Below are 17,870 nucleotides of genomic sequence, written 5' to 3' on the forward strand. Positions count from 1 at the left end.
GTTGCTTACATTGTAAATGAAAGATTTCTTTGATTATTTGCTGACTCACACAAAGAGAAGAACAAGGCAGCTGCACCCAAAGCCAAAAAGATTGCTCCTATCTCGACATTTCAAACTGAAGCTACATACCCACTATACCTTTAAAGCACATTTCCCCTCTCAAAGAATTTTGTGCAGTGTAACTCATTAAGAGTTGCTAGGAATTGTAACTCTGGGATGGGTAAACCACAATGACCAGACTTTAAAGAGTGCTTTAAAGGTATAGTGTGTATGTCTGATTGTCTGTATGTGGCTGTTGGACATGACACCTCTGAAATTGCACTCTTTGGGTACATATGGTGGTTGGCAAAATGTCAAGCATACAACAATAATTCAAATATATGTCTTTAATTATTTGTGTGTTCTTTATGTTGTTGCTGCTTATTCTTCTTTCAGGGTGATATCCAACTTCATGTGAGCAGACTTCTACTTGCAAACAGGTCTTCTCCTTCCCCTTCTTCCAGTCGCAGTCCTCAAATCTGCTCCAGAGGATCCCCAACCCTCAGGAAAATATTCTGAGAGGTGTGCAGGCATGGTGTAGCCAGGATTTATTTCAGTGGGTGGCAAGCTTTATGTTGGGGGGAGCATAACCAAGTTATCTGTGATGCAATCCGTCAGGTAAGTATTTTTATTTATTTACTTGATGGGGGGGGCAGCTGCAAAGAGAATTCTGTTCCATTCACACCTGGACGCCACTGAATTCAAGCCAGTTTTGAAATTGTTCCTGTAGACTCCCTTTTCTAAAAGTGTTGAGAACCACCTTGAATGCTATACAGTATAGAGGAGGCGACCATTTTGCTCACGTCTAATTGATGCGCGACTGCCGACACGTGGGTCCTTTGGGACCCGAAAGAGGGCAGAACCGGGGCGAATGCACACAGGGGCCAGGAATGGAACCCCCACACAAAATGGTTGCCACCTGTACACTAATAATAATAAAGTAACCCACCCATCCTACTTTTTCCTCCATAATTCAGTGACTCCAAACATAAATGTGGTAGCCGTCTGAACCAGCTGAATGAATACACCCATCCAAATCTTATTCTAGTTTTCAACTGATGTTAAGCATTTTGGTAATTTAAAGTGTACTAATGGGCATAAACAGTCCCATAAATGAGACATTAACACTTTGAATTAACTAAGGCAGCTGGCCTAACGTTGTTGCTGAACCATCCTGAGATCTATGGATGAAGGGCAGCCTACAAATTTCATAAATAAATAAGTAATTTCTGCAATGAAAACCCACCAGAACTCAAGGCTGGGCTGGCCCAAGATATTTCGGCATCTGAGGTGGACCCCAAAATGGTGACCCCTTGCCTGTCAGAGAAAAAGGGGTGAGGGAAGATCTGGGGAGGGGAGGAGGCGGTAAAGAAAAATCAACATTGGGATCTGCTGCTCTGGTGGGTCCTGCTGCCTGATCACTTTGCCATATGAGTGGGCTGGGCTCGACCTGGCTCAATGCTACTTGGACGACACGCCCTCTGATCTAGAGCTGTGCTCTTCTTACTTCCAGCTTTGAGGGACTAGTTTCATAGATTGTAGAACTGGAAGGTACCCCCGAGCATAGCTGTCAACTTTTCCCTTTTCTTGCGAGGAATCCTATTGGGAAGAAGGGAATTTCCCTTAAAAAAAGGGAAAAGTTGACAGCTATGCCCCTGAGGGTCATCCGGCCCTAGGGAAAGAAGATGATTTGTTAATGCGGAAAGAAAAGCAGTTTCTTTTCTCTTGCAATTTCACCTGCTCCGTAAGTGAGCACTGATGCTAAAAACAAATGATGGGCTTTAGCTCTAAGAAGCCGCCACAGACGTCTTAGGGTGCCAGTCTCTCCCCACCCCACACCCCACCCTATTCCAGGCACCCCGCTATGTTGTCACTTTGTCAGCATTTGTGTTCGGATGCAATTCTTACCAACCTCCCTCCAGCAGGAGGAGGTTTAGTACTGAGCTGAGAGAGCAGCTTTTGAGCACTGCCTTCCCTTGGCAAAGAGGAAGCCTCCTTTTACTAAACGGCGGCATGAGAGGAAGCAAAGAAGCCAGCATGATGCCTCGCAGGGAAGGAGAGAGGCTTGTCCCAGAGCTCTGGGCGCTACAGGAGAGGGCCAGTTTGGGTTCCCACGTTCAGTAAGGACTCGCTTTGGGATTTTTTCGGACAAGAGCGGGATGAGGAATTATTGGGATGGGGGCAGGTGCCGTGGGGGTGCGGAGTGCTCCGTCTGCAAGCCCCACCTCTTTATTCTTCCAAATTTTAACCAAATCACGACCCTCCCATAGCTTAAAAAAAAAGCATCCTCACAAAAGGTCCCCCGTCTGTAATTCGAGCACTGGCAGAAAGGATCGAAGGGCTGGACAACTCCCATGAGAATCCAAGGGAAGAGGATGATGGAGGCAGAGACCCATAGGTAAGGGGTGCTGTTTGGAGGTCGGGGTGTACAGCAAGCTAGGAGAGGGGGGCAGAATTGCTGGGGCTGGATAAGTTTGGGGCAAGGGGGTGGTGGTGAGGTGATTTAGAAGCCTGGTTATGGGGTGGGTCCGCGATGTGGGGGTGGGACTGTGTGCTTTGAGAGATCAGTGGGGAGATTGAAGTTTTTCTGGCAGGCTGGGGCGTACAGAAAATGTGGGGGAAGTCGGTTCCTGGACGTGGACGGAGATCACGGGGGAGGGGGAGGTTCGGCGGCAGAGGGAAATCTAAAAGCTTCCAGGGATCCAGTTCGTGGGAATGCAAAGGAATCTTCTGGCGCGTGACGGGTTATAGGGTAAAAGCAACATTTGGGATCCTGAAGGCGGGCGGCAGTGCGGGGCAAGGCATGGGCTGGGTGGCAGGGAGTGTGTGGCCGTCGGAGGGCAAGGGCGCGCACCCAACGTTTGTTGAATGAGTTGAGCTGCTACTGTAGGGACAGGCAGGGCGAGTGGGCTTTCAAACCATACCCTAAGCATCATCATCATCATAATATATGATCTCCGACAGTAATTTCAGAGTGCAGTCTCAGAGGGTAGTAATGCTGGGTTGATTCATTCATTCTTGGTGTGTCACTGGAGTCTGTACGTGTGGCAAGCAAGGGATGGGCTGCATGTGCCAGAGCTCAGCCCCCTGGCCTTGGAGCATGTGCAGAAAGTGCCTCAACCACACTCGGGTCACCACCACAAATGTTGTTGTTGTTGTGTGTGTACCCCCCCCCCCCCGCCTAGGACCGTGGCTCACTTTTTGTGGGGGTTTGGGGCAGTTTACATGGGGAGCGCCCCACGGAAAGCCCCCATGGCGAGAGCAAGAGAGGAGAGGGAGGCGGACGCCATGGGGCTCTTCCTTCCCCCTGGTTTATTATAGCTGCCCCCTTCCTAGCAGGTGGCTCCGCTGGGAGGTGTCTGGCCGAGGGAGGCCGCCGCCGCCGCCGCCGCTCCTGTGGGGCGAACGAGGCCCTGGCGACGGGGGCGGCGTCTGGAGCCGAGGAGGCCGCGGGCTTCCCCTTCCCCGGCTGACCCTGTCCGGGTGGCGAGTGAAAGCCGAGGCCGCCGGGAGACTCTTCCCGTTGCGACTGGGCAGGCGGGAGGCGGTCCTGCGGAGGCCCAGCCGGGAGAGCGCCGGTGGTTTCGCAAGGCCGAGGCGGGCGCCGGCGACTCCTCGGGGTCGCGTAGGGGAGCTTTCCCCGGACCCCCGGCCGCGAAAAGGTCGTGGCGCGGACAGAGGCCGGGCTGCAGCCCCTCCGGGGGGCGGGGAGGAAGTGGAGGGGGAAAAGGGCCGCTTCGCCTTGAATTTGAGGAAGGTGAGAGACCGTTTCCCGAGCCTCTCAGGGACTGGACAATGGAGCTTCCCTCTTTTTCTCCGCCACCCGCTAACCGGCATTTCCCACCCCTTCAGCTGCAACGCTTTTTGCCCATATTCCCCCGGAAAGTTTTTAGGGTGTGTTTTTTCTCTCTCCTAGGATTTTCCCAGGCCCCCTCCTCCCAGTCAGGCTATTTCGCTTCAAAATGAATTTATTTGCTCCCCCCCCCTCCCGCTTCTTAAGTCCTTTGATTTCTTTATTTGAGGACTTGCTCGCCTCTCCACCAAGGAGCAGTATTTTATAGTATAAGCCTAAACAGTGTTTGGATAGGAGTATGTCACAATGAAGTTGTTGTTATTATCATCATCATTTACTTTATTATTATTAAACAAGAGGCCGGTCTTGGCTGGGGAAGGCGGGGTATAAATAAAAAATTATTATTATTATTATTATTATTATTATTAATTTTCTTCTTAGTGAGTCTGGTTATAGGATTGTACTGGTGGGCAGAAATCCTGGATGTTCACATCCTTGGGAGTAAGCCCTATTGAATTCATTATTGGGCTGTTAGGGGCACACGGCTATCCTGCAAAGTAGGTCACACTCAACTTTTTCCTCTTGGATACCTTGGGTATATTTTTCTACTGATAATCAGTGAGGTGCAGGTGACAGTAGTTGGTTTGGGGAATCCATTTTTAAAACCTCACTCAGCCCTGAAACTCAATGTGGGATTTTGCAGCCAATCTTATTCTGAATTACTTCATAGGTTTGTTGTGAGGATAATAGAGGTGAGGGAACAGATAAATCAACCTGAGCTTCTTGGAGGAAGGGTAGGATAAAAAGCTACTGTTTCCATGTACAGTGTGATAAAACAGTATTTGTAAATTTGCATGCACTGATTTGGTGCACATGTGTTGATATTGTGCCAGAATGCAAACTCATAACTGAAGTCTTGAATTTCCTTAGCCAGTGCAACATTCTGCCCACAACCGTATTTCCTCTGTGGCTGTGTGAAAATCAGTGGGAGATCCACCTGACCCAGTATCTAAATAACAGAATTATTTAATAAATAGATTATATTTCAACATTCCATCCCCTTTCAAGAACTAAAACATAATGATTACTGTTTCTTCATACACAGAACACACAGGTGATCAATTCAGTCCATACATATTTACTCAGAAGTAAACTCCATTGATTTCAGTGGGACTTATTCTCAAATAGGTTTGTGTATAGAACCACAGTCTTAATTGGTATCTAGTTTTGAGAGAGAGGGTTGGAATGTGACAAATATGATTCTAACTCAATGGCTAGCTGTGCTACACGTTGATATTAACAAACATGACTAAGTTCGTTCCATTAATTTCAGTAGGTCTACGCTGAATAAAAAGTATAACACCATCCAATATTTTTAACAAGTGCTCTTTTGAGGTTAATTTATATACTATTTTAAAGTGTGACTATTTTAGGAGTAAAACTCAATAGTAAAAATAGGTATCCATCTTATTAATAGCACTATTAAACATTGTATTTATGCAGTTTTTGAGAGTTGCTTGCTGTTCTGAATGATAATTGGAAGTCTCATCTTGTGAAATTATATACAGGACTCACAAATATTTGAGATGCCATTTGCTGATACTTTTTGTATGGATGAAAGTTCAATACTGTATAATGAATTTCAATTACGTTGGTGAGAACTGCATCTGCAATTATTGTAAAGATTTCATGATTTGAGCTGAAAGGTTTTCTCATAAAAAAAATTTTTCAACTATAGTGCCTCTAGTCTTTTGTCTTTAAAAAGGTATGTTCCTTAGGTTTAAAAAACGACAACTGTGATGAATCCCCAAAGTTCATGTTCTGCTGTTGTTTAATTGTCAATAATTTTTCAACATAATTGGATAGTTTCTTTATTTGTCTTTTTTTTACTTTCTTCTGTGCAGTAAAAACTCTTCAGATAGCTTCATTTGGAGCTCAAGGGACAGAATTTTATTTCTCCCAGTTCTATTATTGTTGGGAAAGTATATATCTAAGAGAACTTTTTAAAAAATCAGCCCAGGGTCACTGTGGTTTTGTTTGTTTGTTTGTCCACAATCTGCATTGGGTCTTGGGATCTTGCAAGCATTTTCATAATTATATTAGCTATTACCGTAATTTTAGTTTTACAGATCTTGATACGTCATGTGGAATCCAGAAACAAGGCATCCAGATTTATTGTATATGCCTACCAGAATCAAACTGCTTTAAACAGGCGGTGAAGTAGCTGGGTGATTCATTGCAATCATGAACAGATGGCAGAAATCTAAACAGGAGATCGATCTGGGTTTTTTGTGCTATCTGAGCATACTTGTCCACAAGTAGACATGCATTACCTACTTAATTAGCCCTGTGGCACATGTATTTTTTCCCCTTTTCAGGACTGACTGCCCAGCTGTTGCATGTTTAGGTAGAGGCAAATGCTTTTAGAAAGTGTAAGGCTGAGCTAGATGAGCTTATTCTTTCACATACCTTATGAAATAAACTCCGTTTCCACTGATTCAACATCAGAGCTGGTTTGATGGATGAAAGTCAGTGTGGTGAATGGTGGTTTTCTAAGGTCAGTCAGTTTTTCTGCACCAAATATAACTACCCAAATACATTGCAATCACTATCTTTCTTCATATTTACTATCCTACCCCAAATCTACTTATATGGCCAACTATTGCCCAGTCTCAAATATTCCATTCTTGGGCAAGGTGACTGAGCAGGTGGTTGCTGAACAACTCCAGGCACGCCTGGAGGATGCAGACCATTTGGATCCCTTCCAGTCGGGATTCAGGCTTCATCATGAGATTGAAACTGCCTTGGTAACGCTGGTTGATAATCTCCGGTGGGCTAGGGACGAAGGGGAAAGCTGTTTCCTAGTTCTGCTGGATTTCTCAGTAGCCTTTGATACCATCGACCATAACATCCTTCTGGATCGTCTTGAGGGGCTGGGGGCACTGTTATACAGTGGTTCCGCTCCTTCCTCCTAGGCCATGTCCAGAAAGTGGGGGGGGGGATGAGTGTTCAGACCCCTGGGCTCTCACTTGTGGGGTGCCTCAGGGTTCTGTCCTCTCCCCCATGCTTTTTAACATCTATATGAAGCTGCTGGGAGAGATCATCAGGGGGTTTGGCCTGGGTGTTCATCAGTATGCAGATGATACCCAGCTCTACCTCTCTTTCAAATCAGAACCAGTGAAGGCGGTGAAAGTCCTGTGTGAGTGTCTGGAGGCCGTTGAAGGATGGATGACAGCTAACAGATTAAGGTTGAACCCTAACAAGATAGAAGTACTGTTTTGGGGGGATAGGGCGAGGGCAGGTGTGGAGGACTCCCTGGTCCTGAATGCGGTAGCTGTGCCCCTGAAGGACCAGGTGTGCAGCCTGGGAGTTGTTTTGGACTCACAGCTGTCCATGGAGGCGCAGGTGAATTCTGTGTCCAGGGCAGCTGTCTACCAGCTCCATCTGGTACACTGGCTGAGACCCTACCTGCCCGCGGACTGTCTCGCTAGAGTGGTGCGCGCTCTAATTATCTCCCGCTTGCACTATTGCAATGCTCTCTACATGGGGCTACCTTTGAAGGTGACCCGGAAACTACAACTAATCCAGAATGCGGCAGCTAGACTGGTGACTGTGAGTGGCTGCCGAGACCATATAACACCAGTCCTGAAAGACCTACTTTGGCTCCCAGTACATTTCCGAGCACAATTCAAAGTGTTGGTGCTGACCTTTAAAGCCCTAAATGGCTTCGGCCCAGTATACCTGAAGGAGCATCTCCACCCACATTGTTCAGCCTGGACACTGAGGTCCAGCGCCGAGGGCCTTCTGCCGGTTCACTCACTGCGAGAAGCCAAGTTACAGGGAACTAGGCAGAGGGCCTTATCAGTAATGACACCCGCCCTGTGGAATGCCCTCCCATCAAAAGTCAATATCTGACTTTTAAAAGACATCTAAAGGCGGCAGAGCTGTTTAGAGACATTTTTAATGCTTGATGTTTTTTTGTTTTGTTTTGTTTTGTTTTGTTTTTTGCTGGAGGCTGCCCAGAGTGGCTGGGGAAACCCAGCCAGATGGTCGGGGTATAAATAATTATTATTAATTTAAAAAGCATTTTTGCATTTTGCTCCGGGATGGGATCAACATGGGTCTCCACCTGCAGGGAAACAAATAACATTTCATTTGAGCCACGAGTTGAAGGGTGTCGGTTTCTCCACGTGTCTGTTTTGTGTCAGTGTGTTCAAACTTGTGATCATCCCTCCTGCCTCAAATTATAGTGTTACCTTGGTTCTCAAACTTAATCTGTTCTGGAAGTCTGTTCCAAAACCAAAGCATTCCAAAACCAAGTCATCCTTACCCATAGAAAGTAATGCAAATCTGTTCCACGCTTTTAAAAGCAACCCCTAAAACAGCAATTTAACATGAATTTTACTATCTAACGAGACCATTGATCCATAAAATGAAAGCAATAATGTACTGTACTATAAAATAAACAAGACAGTATTGTAGATGATAAAAAAAATCTTACCTGCACTAATGATAGTCACTGTTTGGATGGGGAGCTTTAATCCCTTTCCGCAGTCAGTCAATCAATCAATCAATTGGTAGCTGAACTGGGTTCCACAGTCACAAAAACAAATTACTAGAAAAAGCCTCAAAAACAAAAACGCTAAATAAACAGCAAACTTAATCCGTTCTGGAAGTCCATTTGACTTCCAAAATGTTCAAAAACCAAGGTGCAGCTTCTGATTGGTGCAGGTGCCCAGGAAACAATAGCCGACAGCCGCATCGGACATTCAGCTTCCGAAAAACGTTCGAAAACTGGAACACCTACTTCCGGGTTTTCAGCGTTTGGGAACCAAGGTGCAACTGTAGTGTTTCAGTAACTGCCTCAAATGTTTATCTGAATCTGCAACATGCAAGTATCCTCAGTGGTTAGAAATGTGATAGCTAAAGGGAAAGCCCATAGCTCGATAAGAGTATGCATATTATGCGTGCATGCAAGCATAAGACCTTGAGCATCATTTGATAGATCTTCCCGAGCCCTTCTGTCTCCTAGACTTTTTGAAGTCCTGCCAGAGAGGAGGGGCCATATATTCTGAGCCATATAGGCAGCTTCATACGTTCATCTGTAATATGGCCTGATCCTATGTGTACATTTTGAGGGTCTGGCAACTTAAAACTTGCAACCCTATCCCGATTGTGTTGGCTCCGAAGTCTCATCTGTCTCTCTGTTATAACCTGATGACCAGGTTGTGATTCTGCAATCCTAAACATGTTTGGCCACTGCTTATGTAATTGGGAATTGGCAAGTGATGATCAGTTCTTTATACACTGCCTCTTTGGTTGCCCCAGCCCAGTCAGACGGGCAAGGTACAATAAATATTGTTAAATTATTATTATTATTATTATTTGGAAAAAATCCTTCTTATTCCCTGACATCTTCACTTTGCATAACATGGTGAAACTATAATATGTGAAACATATATGGTATTTCCCCAGATAGAGAGGAAAGGGCATGGGGCAAGGTTTTTCTTTTATTTATTGAAGGATACACACACCACACACTTTCACCCTAAAGACAAAAGGCTCCCAGGCTTACAAATATCGGTAATAAAAACCTGCCCTTGGGCTTCCAATCTAAAAGACATGACACAAAAGGAAAAGTGATTGGAAGGGAGGAGGAAAACTAAGTAAATCCAGGTACTAGCTCTTAGTTAGGGGGTTCCTGTATAAACGGAAAAAATCAAAGAGAGGAGGATCCAAAGTTGATGGACCCTCAGCTGAGCCAATGAAGAGGCCCTGTACTAGCTCCTCTCCCTCTGCTATAGCTCAATGGAATGGCTCCATCAGGGTTAGTGTTTGAGGTGTAAGAACTTATTGTCCAGGATACTTGTTTTCTATTTTAAACTTTTTGATCAAGGCAAAAAGCCATTGTGAAAGTTAAGTGGATTCATACTTTGTGTCATCAAGGTTATTTTTATTTGCGGTAGAATTTCAATTTCCTCCCCTACATAACTGAAGTCGAAACCAAGGTATTTTGCATAAGCTTCAGCGAAAGCATATCAACTACCTTATTTCCTTGTGGTTTATTCTTTTACAGGAATATTCATATGCACAACCTACGCTGTGTTTTCCATATGGTAATCAGTAGCCCACATTTTCTCACAAGACGATTCTTGCAAGTTCAATGGGATGGAACTCCAGAGAATGAAGTGCTAGCATCCAGTATGATGGTCCGTTTGCCCTGAAATCCATTCAGCTAGGTAAGAACATCTGAGATGTGGCAGGAAGGGACCCATGCTGGTCTTGAAAAGTACTGTATGTGCAAAATTAATATGTAAATATAGCTGTGCTGGTGATGGGAAAAACCCAGTATCTTTGCGGTTTATACAGTGGTGATCTAAGTGGTTCAAGCCCTGAGTTGACAAGTATTTACAGCAGCGGGCCTGCCGTTTACCAAGATGCTTAAAAAATGCAATTAGTTGTTCTGACTGTATTTTCTAATTCATTTTGGCAGTCCCTAATGTCAGTTGAATAGCTAGTCCTTCAGATGTTATTAGAAAAGATTTCTGTATGAACCCAACAACTAAGAGCATGCAGAAAACACCTCCATAAATAAATTCACCATAAGCATGTTGAGTTTTCTTTCTTTCATCCACAGCTCTTGGCTAGAACACACAACTGAGAACAGTTTCCTAACAAATGTGTGTATTTCTACTGTGATCAAGGGACTGCAACTCAGCTGCTTTATAAATTCTAGAATTTCACTGAGTTACTTGTAAATTGTAATGCTTAGACTATTTAAGTAAAAATTAATGGTTCAGCTGAGTTGATGGAAACTATTATCTTTTCTATTTAGTTCACAGAGAAACCAAATTTGATTGTTTATGTTGTTCGAAAGGGATATCTGTATAAGCAGGTGATGTTGGAAACTCAAACTATGGAGGATTTTGTGCTTTAAAGGATTTCAGTAGAATTTGAGGAATTGAAAGAATTGTTTTTTGTTTCTTTGCAAGTAAAATTAATGCTCCAAATTTCTCCTTTTGGCACTTGCCTAAATCTAAATTTTCAGGAAAGAGAAATGAATATGATTGATGGTTCCTTGACACTAACTTTTTAGAAGCTTTCTATTGTAAAGAATTGGGGAAGTAAATCTGACCACGAGAAAACATTCCAAAGTTTTTAAAGGGACAGTAATAACATAGGTCATGTAAAATCTTCGTTTATAGTCTACAAAGAAACCTTAATCTCTTGTTAAGGCCCCAATTGAAGAGTCAAATTTCCTCCTTGAAATATGTCCAGAAGCCAGCTAGCAGCCAATACAACAGAAAGTACATGAACGTCACAATCTTAGGCATGTCTACTTGTTATGTTTTACCTGAAATCCTTGAATGATAACTTAGGGCAGTCTGCTATCTTGGATATTAACACCTTAATGGAGAACATTCCCCATAATGTTGTCACTATCTTAAGTCCCGTATATAGAATCACAGAATTGCAGAGTCATCTAGTCCAACCCCCTGCAGTGCGGGAACCCTGCCCACAGCCGTCCCTGGGTTGGCTCAAACCCCCAACCTTCTGGTTAACAGCCAGACACACTGACCCACACTGATGCCACAGGTGGGCTTCATCTCCTTGACAACTTTCCTTGAAGTGAGTTCTTCCTTAACTTGGAAAAGTACTTGGAAAATAAAATAATTTTTAAAAAATTACTCTTAAGAACCCCATTTCACATTATAAAATGTTTCCGTGGAAGTTCCCCAGTCCTTTGCAAAAACAATCATGGCGCCAGCCGTATAGTTTGACTACTCGGCTGGTGAGGATTTGTGTGTTATCCAGGCAACCAGTCAAGGAGAAAATTGCATGGCAGACATAAAGCTCTTTCAGTGCAATGCAATGCATCTCTCACCATAAGGAAGGCATATTGAGTTCAGTTAGCTTACTTCCAAGTAAACAAATAGAGGATTGTAGCATTTTATGCTTCTGGGCATATTTGAAGCTGCTGCTTCTGCTGATGATAATGCTTGTACCCATTGTATCAGGCATGGGGAACCTGTCCATGGACCAAATTACCCATGACAGGGGTCCTATTTGGCCTGCAAAGCTATTGTAATTATGTTAGGTGTGGGGCAGGTAAAGCCTCAGCTGCAAAGCAACAATTGAGAGCCTTAAACTGTGCTCCTGGTTCTTCCTCTAAAAGTTTGGTGCCAAGTGCAAGGCCTGGCTGGGATCAACGCCACTTGGGAAATCTCAGGTGGAGCAAACACTGCTGCAAAGGAAGTGCTTCACCCGACAGGCATTGTAGTATCAGGTGACTGCCAGATGGACTGCCCCACATCCTGTCAGCCTGGCCTGAGGCAGCTGGACGCATGAGGATCCCGCCAGCCAAACGGATTCAGTTAAACCCCCCTGAGTTCTATCTTAGGACAACCTTGCAAAATAAACACACAAAATTACTAGCCTGCCTGCTGTCTGTCCTTGTTTTAAAAACAAAGCCAGAAAGCAGAATAGCACCTTGCAGAGAGCCAAATGTGTGCAGAAGTCAGTTAAGACAAGCATTTATGGAGACAAGGAACATTTGTTATTTCAGATGCTTGCAAACACAGAGAGCCCCATAGAAAACATTACATATGCTCTACTCGCAGGTGCATTCTGCCAAAACACGATTTACATAGGGGTATGCAATCCACAAGACATGATACAAAAGAAAGAAGATGGCCATATTCAGCTACCCACTCACTAAATGACCACTGACACAAACCATAAGTAAAACCAACTATGCTATGTAAACCAGGGGTTGAAACCAAAGTTTGAATTGGGTTTGCAAGCCATGGTTATGCAGAACCTCCCCCCCCCTTTTTTTTTTTGTAAATGGTGAATTTCATCTGTGGTACCTCGAGTTAAGTACTTAATTCGTTCCGGATGTCCGTTCTTAACCTGAAACTGTTCTTAACCTGAAGCACCACTTTAGCTAAGGGGCCTCCCACTGCTGCTGCACCGCCGCTGCACAATTTCTGTTCTCATCCTGAAGCAAAGTTCTTAACCCGAGGTACTATTTCTGGGTTAGCGGAGTCTGTAACCTGAAGCGTATGTAACCTGAAGCGTATGTAACCCGAGGTACCACTGTATTGGGAAAGGGGTGGAAGGGGAAATTACTGTTGAGAGGGCAGGAGGGCACAAGGCAGGTCCTCATTTTGCAGAACCGTGCCTTGACAAAAACTAGTTTTAGATTAGCTGCGAACCTGAATAAAGCCTAAAACAGACTGTTACTTGATAACGGGAAGCATTGACTTGAATCCAGTGCCACACTACATAATTGCCCCATCAGTGCAAGGAGTTCCACTTGTGCAATGGGACTTTCCCCGTTCTCTCCCTGGGTGCACCATGCATCCTCCCCAAACCTGTTCTGAAGGGCTTGGGGGAAACCCCAGAACAGATTTAGGGGAAATGGACATCCTGAGCACTAGATTAGATACAAGCCATTATTAAACATTAGAGAGGGTGGCACAACCCACTGCAGACTGACTTCATATTTGATACTGATGCTGAACTCTTAACTTGGGATACTAAAAGAGAGGGTTGTTTAGGAAGTGTCTTGCAATGAGGTGGCAGTGCTATTATCTTAGCTTTCAGAAATATGACAGAAAAGGAATGCAATAGTTAGAAGTTTTAGATCAGAATCGAAGGAACTACCTGCAATGCACATACAATATATTATTGCATATACCATTAGCTATAGCTCATATACAGTTATATTTCATTTGCCTGTGAAAAAAGACAGCCCATCAGCTTCTGGTGATAAGTACTCTTAAAATCTTGATAAGATCTACACGCCATGCTGTTCATTTAGCACTTACAGTGTTTATCTCAGTGCAGCTGAAGAGCACTCAGAAATGTGTAGGTTTCTCCCATGGGTACAGAAAAATGGGTAAGTTTTTTTTAAAAAACCCACTGAACTCCCCCTTCTTTTATAAGAAACAGCTTTTATTAACATTGGCCCACCAACCATCTGTTGATAGTCGGGATTGGTAGTGTAAAGAAACGCTTGAATGTCATCTCTGTGCAATGCAAGATGTTGTAAAAATTAATATATATTGATGTTAATTGAATTGCCATTTCTAGTTTCGAGGGAATGGTTTCCAAATGCATTTATCATTGTCAAGAAGCTGGCAAGTGTGAACTTTTTAAGAAGTATGGTTGAGTCGAGAACAGAAAAGAGAGGAATAGAAGGTGTACATAAATGCAAATATCTAATAAATATTCTGAATGTGATTTTGCATGCTCAGTTTTCTACAGAGAAACTTTATGATGTGCTGACAGTAAACAGATTATTCAACAAGACAAGAAAGTTTCCATGTAATCTTAAATATGTTGGGTAAATTGATCTTAAATCAATTTTGGTTGAGAGAAATTTTCGACTATTAGAAGCAGCATAAATGCAGTGCTAAAGCAGCAAAAATCAATTATCTAGGTCTTCAGGCAAAATTTGAATCAGAAAAAATTCTAATTTCCTACATTAATTGAGAATATTTTAGCATGTTTGACCATATTTAATAACTAGAACAAAAAAGCATATTAATTTTATGTGATGTATAAGTTTCTGAAATATCTTCTCATAGCTAAAATAGTGAAACTGAAATATTTTCTGTATCCAATCATTTCAGTTAGGAGTGCAGTCATGACCTCCCCATGTTAATGACTGAAGGGGTTATGAAGGTGTGTTGGTGATTTACAAGGGTTGCCCATTAGGGTTGTGGTGCCAGTCGCCTTGGATACCCGGGGTTCAAACCACTGTAGACTCCGCAGCTACACCAAGCTGGATCTGGTATAGTGAAAATGACAAAAAAAAGTGCTTCTCCAAACTCCACGTAGGATCGCTCTGAAAGTGAACCTTGTATGGTTCAAGTGTTGTATTCAGACTTGTGCATGGAAATTACTCATTTTGGAATGCTTGTAAAAAAAATTAAAATATAGTATCTCAGTAGCATACACTACATTATTTAGATTTTAACAGCACAAGCCAATGCATGTTAATTCATGAGCCAGTCCCATCGAGCTGAATGTTTTTGTGTTGTTGCCTACAGTCATAAATATATGATTTTGCATTCCTATTCATAAGAGAGGAAGAGAAAAGGACAGCTGGGAGTGAGGGGAGAGAAGCCCTGACAGAAGTTGTGAGGTTTGAACACAAGTTGGCAGGGCAATGTCTGTGCATGTTTAAGTGGCGAACAAGAAATACTTTATTGAAGGGCTCTCACCCTAATTAATATACACTCTTCATATTCTATTTTGTGATGGAAAATAGCAGGATAAAGTTTGGGAATCTGAATAAATCAGCAGAGATTTTGCAGATGATCTATTATTTTCTTTAATAGAAACTGATCATTATGCATAAAGTAAACTTCAACAAAGAGGCTTTTTGTATAATCTCCCATTTATAGTCATTTGAAGTATTAGAATGGCAGGGGGCATTATGTATAATTCAGAAAAATGTGCGTCTTCCCCACCACTTTAAGTCTGGGTTTGGTGAAGGTATTTCTAGACATCAGAAAGCTTAAATCTGAATTTATTTCAAAGGATATTTTCTACGCAAAAGTAAAAGTACGTGTTGATTATAAAGGGTCGCCGAATATATTTTTCACATTCGCTTGCTGAGGAGGAATGCCTTGACAGTTGTCTGACAGTTTTGCCCTGATCTAAAGGACTGACTTCGTATCTCATTGGACCTCTGAGAAAACTCTTGGTTGAGAAATGGTCACTGCTACATTTCTAGAATGTAGAAATAGTATGTTACAAGCAAACTGTAAACAGATCAAGACATTGGCAGGATTATTGTAAAAAACCTGCCATTTCAAAAATGTATATAAGATATATATGAGAATAGATGATTAAAAGAATAAGTGAGGGCAATTTGGAGTATGCAGGATAGGTCGAAAACAAATGTAAGGAAACGCAGAAAGAGGGGAAGGGAGTCGAAATTGAAAATGTTAAAATTATGGTTAAATAATTGTTGTAATGTATATAAATGAAAATTATAAATAAAAAGAAAAAAGAAACAATATATACTATCACTAGTGTATGTTCAGAACAAGTCCAGCACAGCAGATGGTGTGTTGAATTTTGGTTTGCTAGACCTTCCTTCAAAACTCAGCTCTTGGTGTGGGCTTGAACACTTACAAATATTATTGTAACATTATTACAAAATGTTACTGTTTTCCATGTTGAAATCTCTGTTTCCTGAATGAGCATCTATACTGCTGGATATTGTAACCCTTAAAGTTATTAGTTTGCGCTAAATATGACTTCTGCAACCTCAGACCATAACCTGAAACCTTAGGCATTCTTTGCAGAATAATACTGGCGTAGAAACCAAGAGAGGCATTTGTTTGCTTGTCCTTGTGAACATGTAAGCATTCAAAGTAAGATAAGGCTAAGGCTGCAAACTTATGCACCCACTTTGAAGTATTTTCAAGTAAACAAGGCTAGGATTGGGGGATGTAAACATCCAGAACTTTCAATGAATAAAGTTTCGCATAGACAGCTCTGCAGCTACTATCAGGGCCTGCCAGTAGCAAGCATTAGAGCCTGAAATGGAGAGTTCTGAGAACTGAACAGGGGTGGAACAGAGTCAGCTTTTGGATCCTCCCAAGCCTGGTGCAGGTGCAACTAATCCCCTGCTCCATTGCAACCAGTGGCAAGAGAAGAATAAAGGGGGGATCTCTGCATGATGGGGAGGAGGTAAGTCATTATCCTCATTCTGTCCTGGCTAGTGCAAGCCAACAGGGCTTCGGATATGATGGAGAATCTGTATATGAACCCCTATGGACCCACACGTGTGGGTGAACAACAGAAAAATCGGCTGGATGCCTGGATTCAAAATGCAGGGCAAGCACACAGAGAGCCCCAGTAGCAGGGTATTAACCTCATAAAAATAAGCAGCACAGGACAGCGTTAGGAATATAGGTTGTTAAGCCTTTTTAACCTGTTCAGCTGCACACAGCAGCTGATCTCTTTCTACCTCTTGCAGTGAGCAAACCACACACTGTTAAGTAAGTTTAAAATTCTTTACTTACAGATTCAAGATCTGTATCATACATGCAACAGCAAGGATAATACAGGCAAAATAGCATTGGATAGAAAAGTCACTTCAAACATGCGGTCTGTGCTTGGGAATAAGCACAGACATGTCCTTCTCATGGCTTACATGATGCAGAGAGAGAAAGAAGAAAGAAGCTTCACTTTCTCTCCAGAGCAGAGGGGGCATGATCTAACTGCGTCTATCTAGCAATTACAACCATGTGGTTCTTAGCCCCTTCATGCACTGACCAGCAATTATGCATAGTTATGTTTGCAGTCTCCTACCCTGTTCACCTCAAATTTGCCTTCAGGGAGATACGGGAACCTTCTGCAGTAAATGTGTCAGGAGGACACTAGGACAAGAGAGAACGGGAGTCGTGGAAGCAGAATCCCCTTGGTGCGGCATTGGATACAGCCAACTGTTCTTCCTGCAACCAAAAGCAACTTAAGAACTTTAAAATATTTTTTTCACTAGTGATTTTGTTACATAGGTAAAACTCTCAGCCTTAATTACTGTTCGGCTCTTTGGGTTTTGCAAGCTTCCGTTAGATGGGCTTGAATAAGAAGTGTGCTTTTGACTTCCTCCAACTAGAGGATGGTCGCAGAGGTGAACAGTAGTTTTGCCTCAGGGCCTGTTGATAAAAGCTGAGGTCATAGAAAATCTAGCTCCCTGCACAATACTAAAAAAGGCAGTGGGGCCAGGGAGGGGAGGGGAGGGGAGAGTATTAAGGTTTCTCCTAAGGCAATCTGCTCTGGCTATTGTGAGAGGCATAATATTGGATTAGATGTGAATGTCGCTTGTGCTGCGTTTGCAGTGCCACTTACTGAAATAATTGAAATCTACCAAGTGACACTTGCTGCTTTGCTTCTAGAGAGCAGGTTTGTGTCTTTCTCTGCGATTTTTAAATTGTAAATTGATTTGGCATGTCCCTCTTGTGTTAACTTTAAGATTCAGTCTTTGTCGAAACAAAAACATGTGCGCCTA

General features: G+C 43.0%; 1 protein-coding gene across 7 annotated transcripts in view; it reads left to right on the plus strand.

Annotated features, from left to right (window-relative positions):
* Positions 1 to 2,142: 2,142 nt before the first annotated feature.
* ZC3H12C (zinc finger CCCH-type containing 12C) overlaps positions 2,143 to 17,870 on the plus strand; it is a 48,101-nt gene continuing 32,373 nt past the window's right edge. Inside the window, exons 1-2 of one of the 7 annotated variants that reach the window (XM_081003496.1) lie at positions 2,143 to 2,437; positions 9,909 to 10,071. The gene's annotated coding sequence lies outside the window, so the exon portion shown is untranslated. The other 6 variants (XM_081003498.1, XM_081003497.1, XM_081003499.1 and 3 more) reach the window with 6 other exon arrangements.

The sequence above is a fragment of the Podarcis pityusensis genome (genome assembly GCF_964106645.2).
Source record: "Podarcis pityusensis genome assembly, chromosome: 4".
NCBI classification, from domain to species: domain Eukaryota; kingdom Metazoa; phylum Chordata; class Lepidosauria; order Squamata; family Lacertidae; genus Podarcis; species Podarcis pityusensis.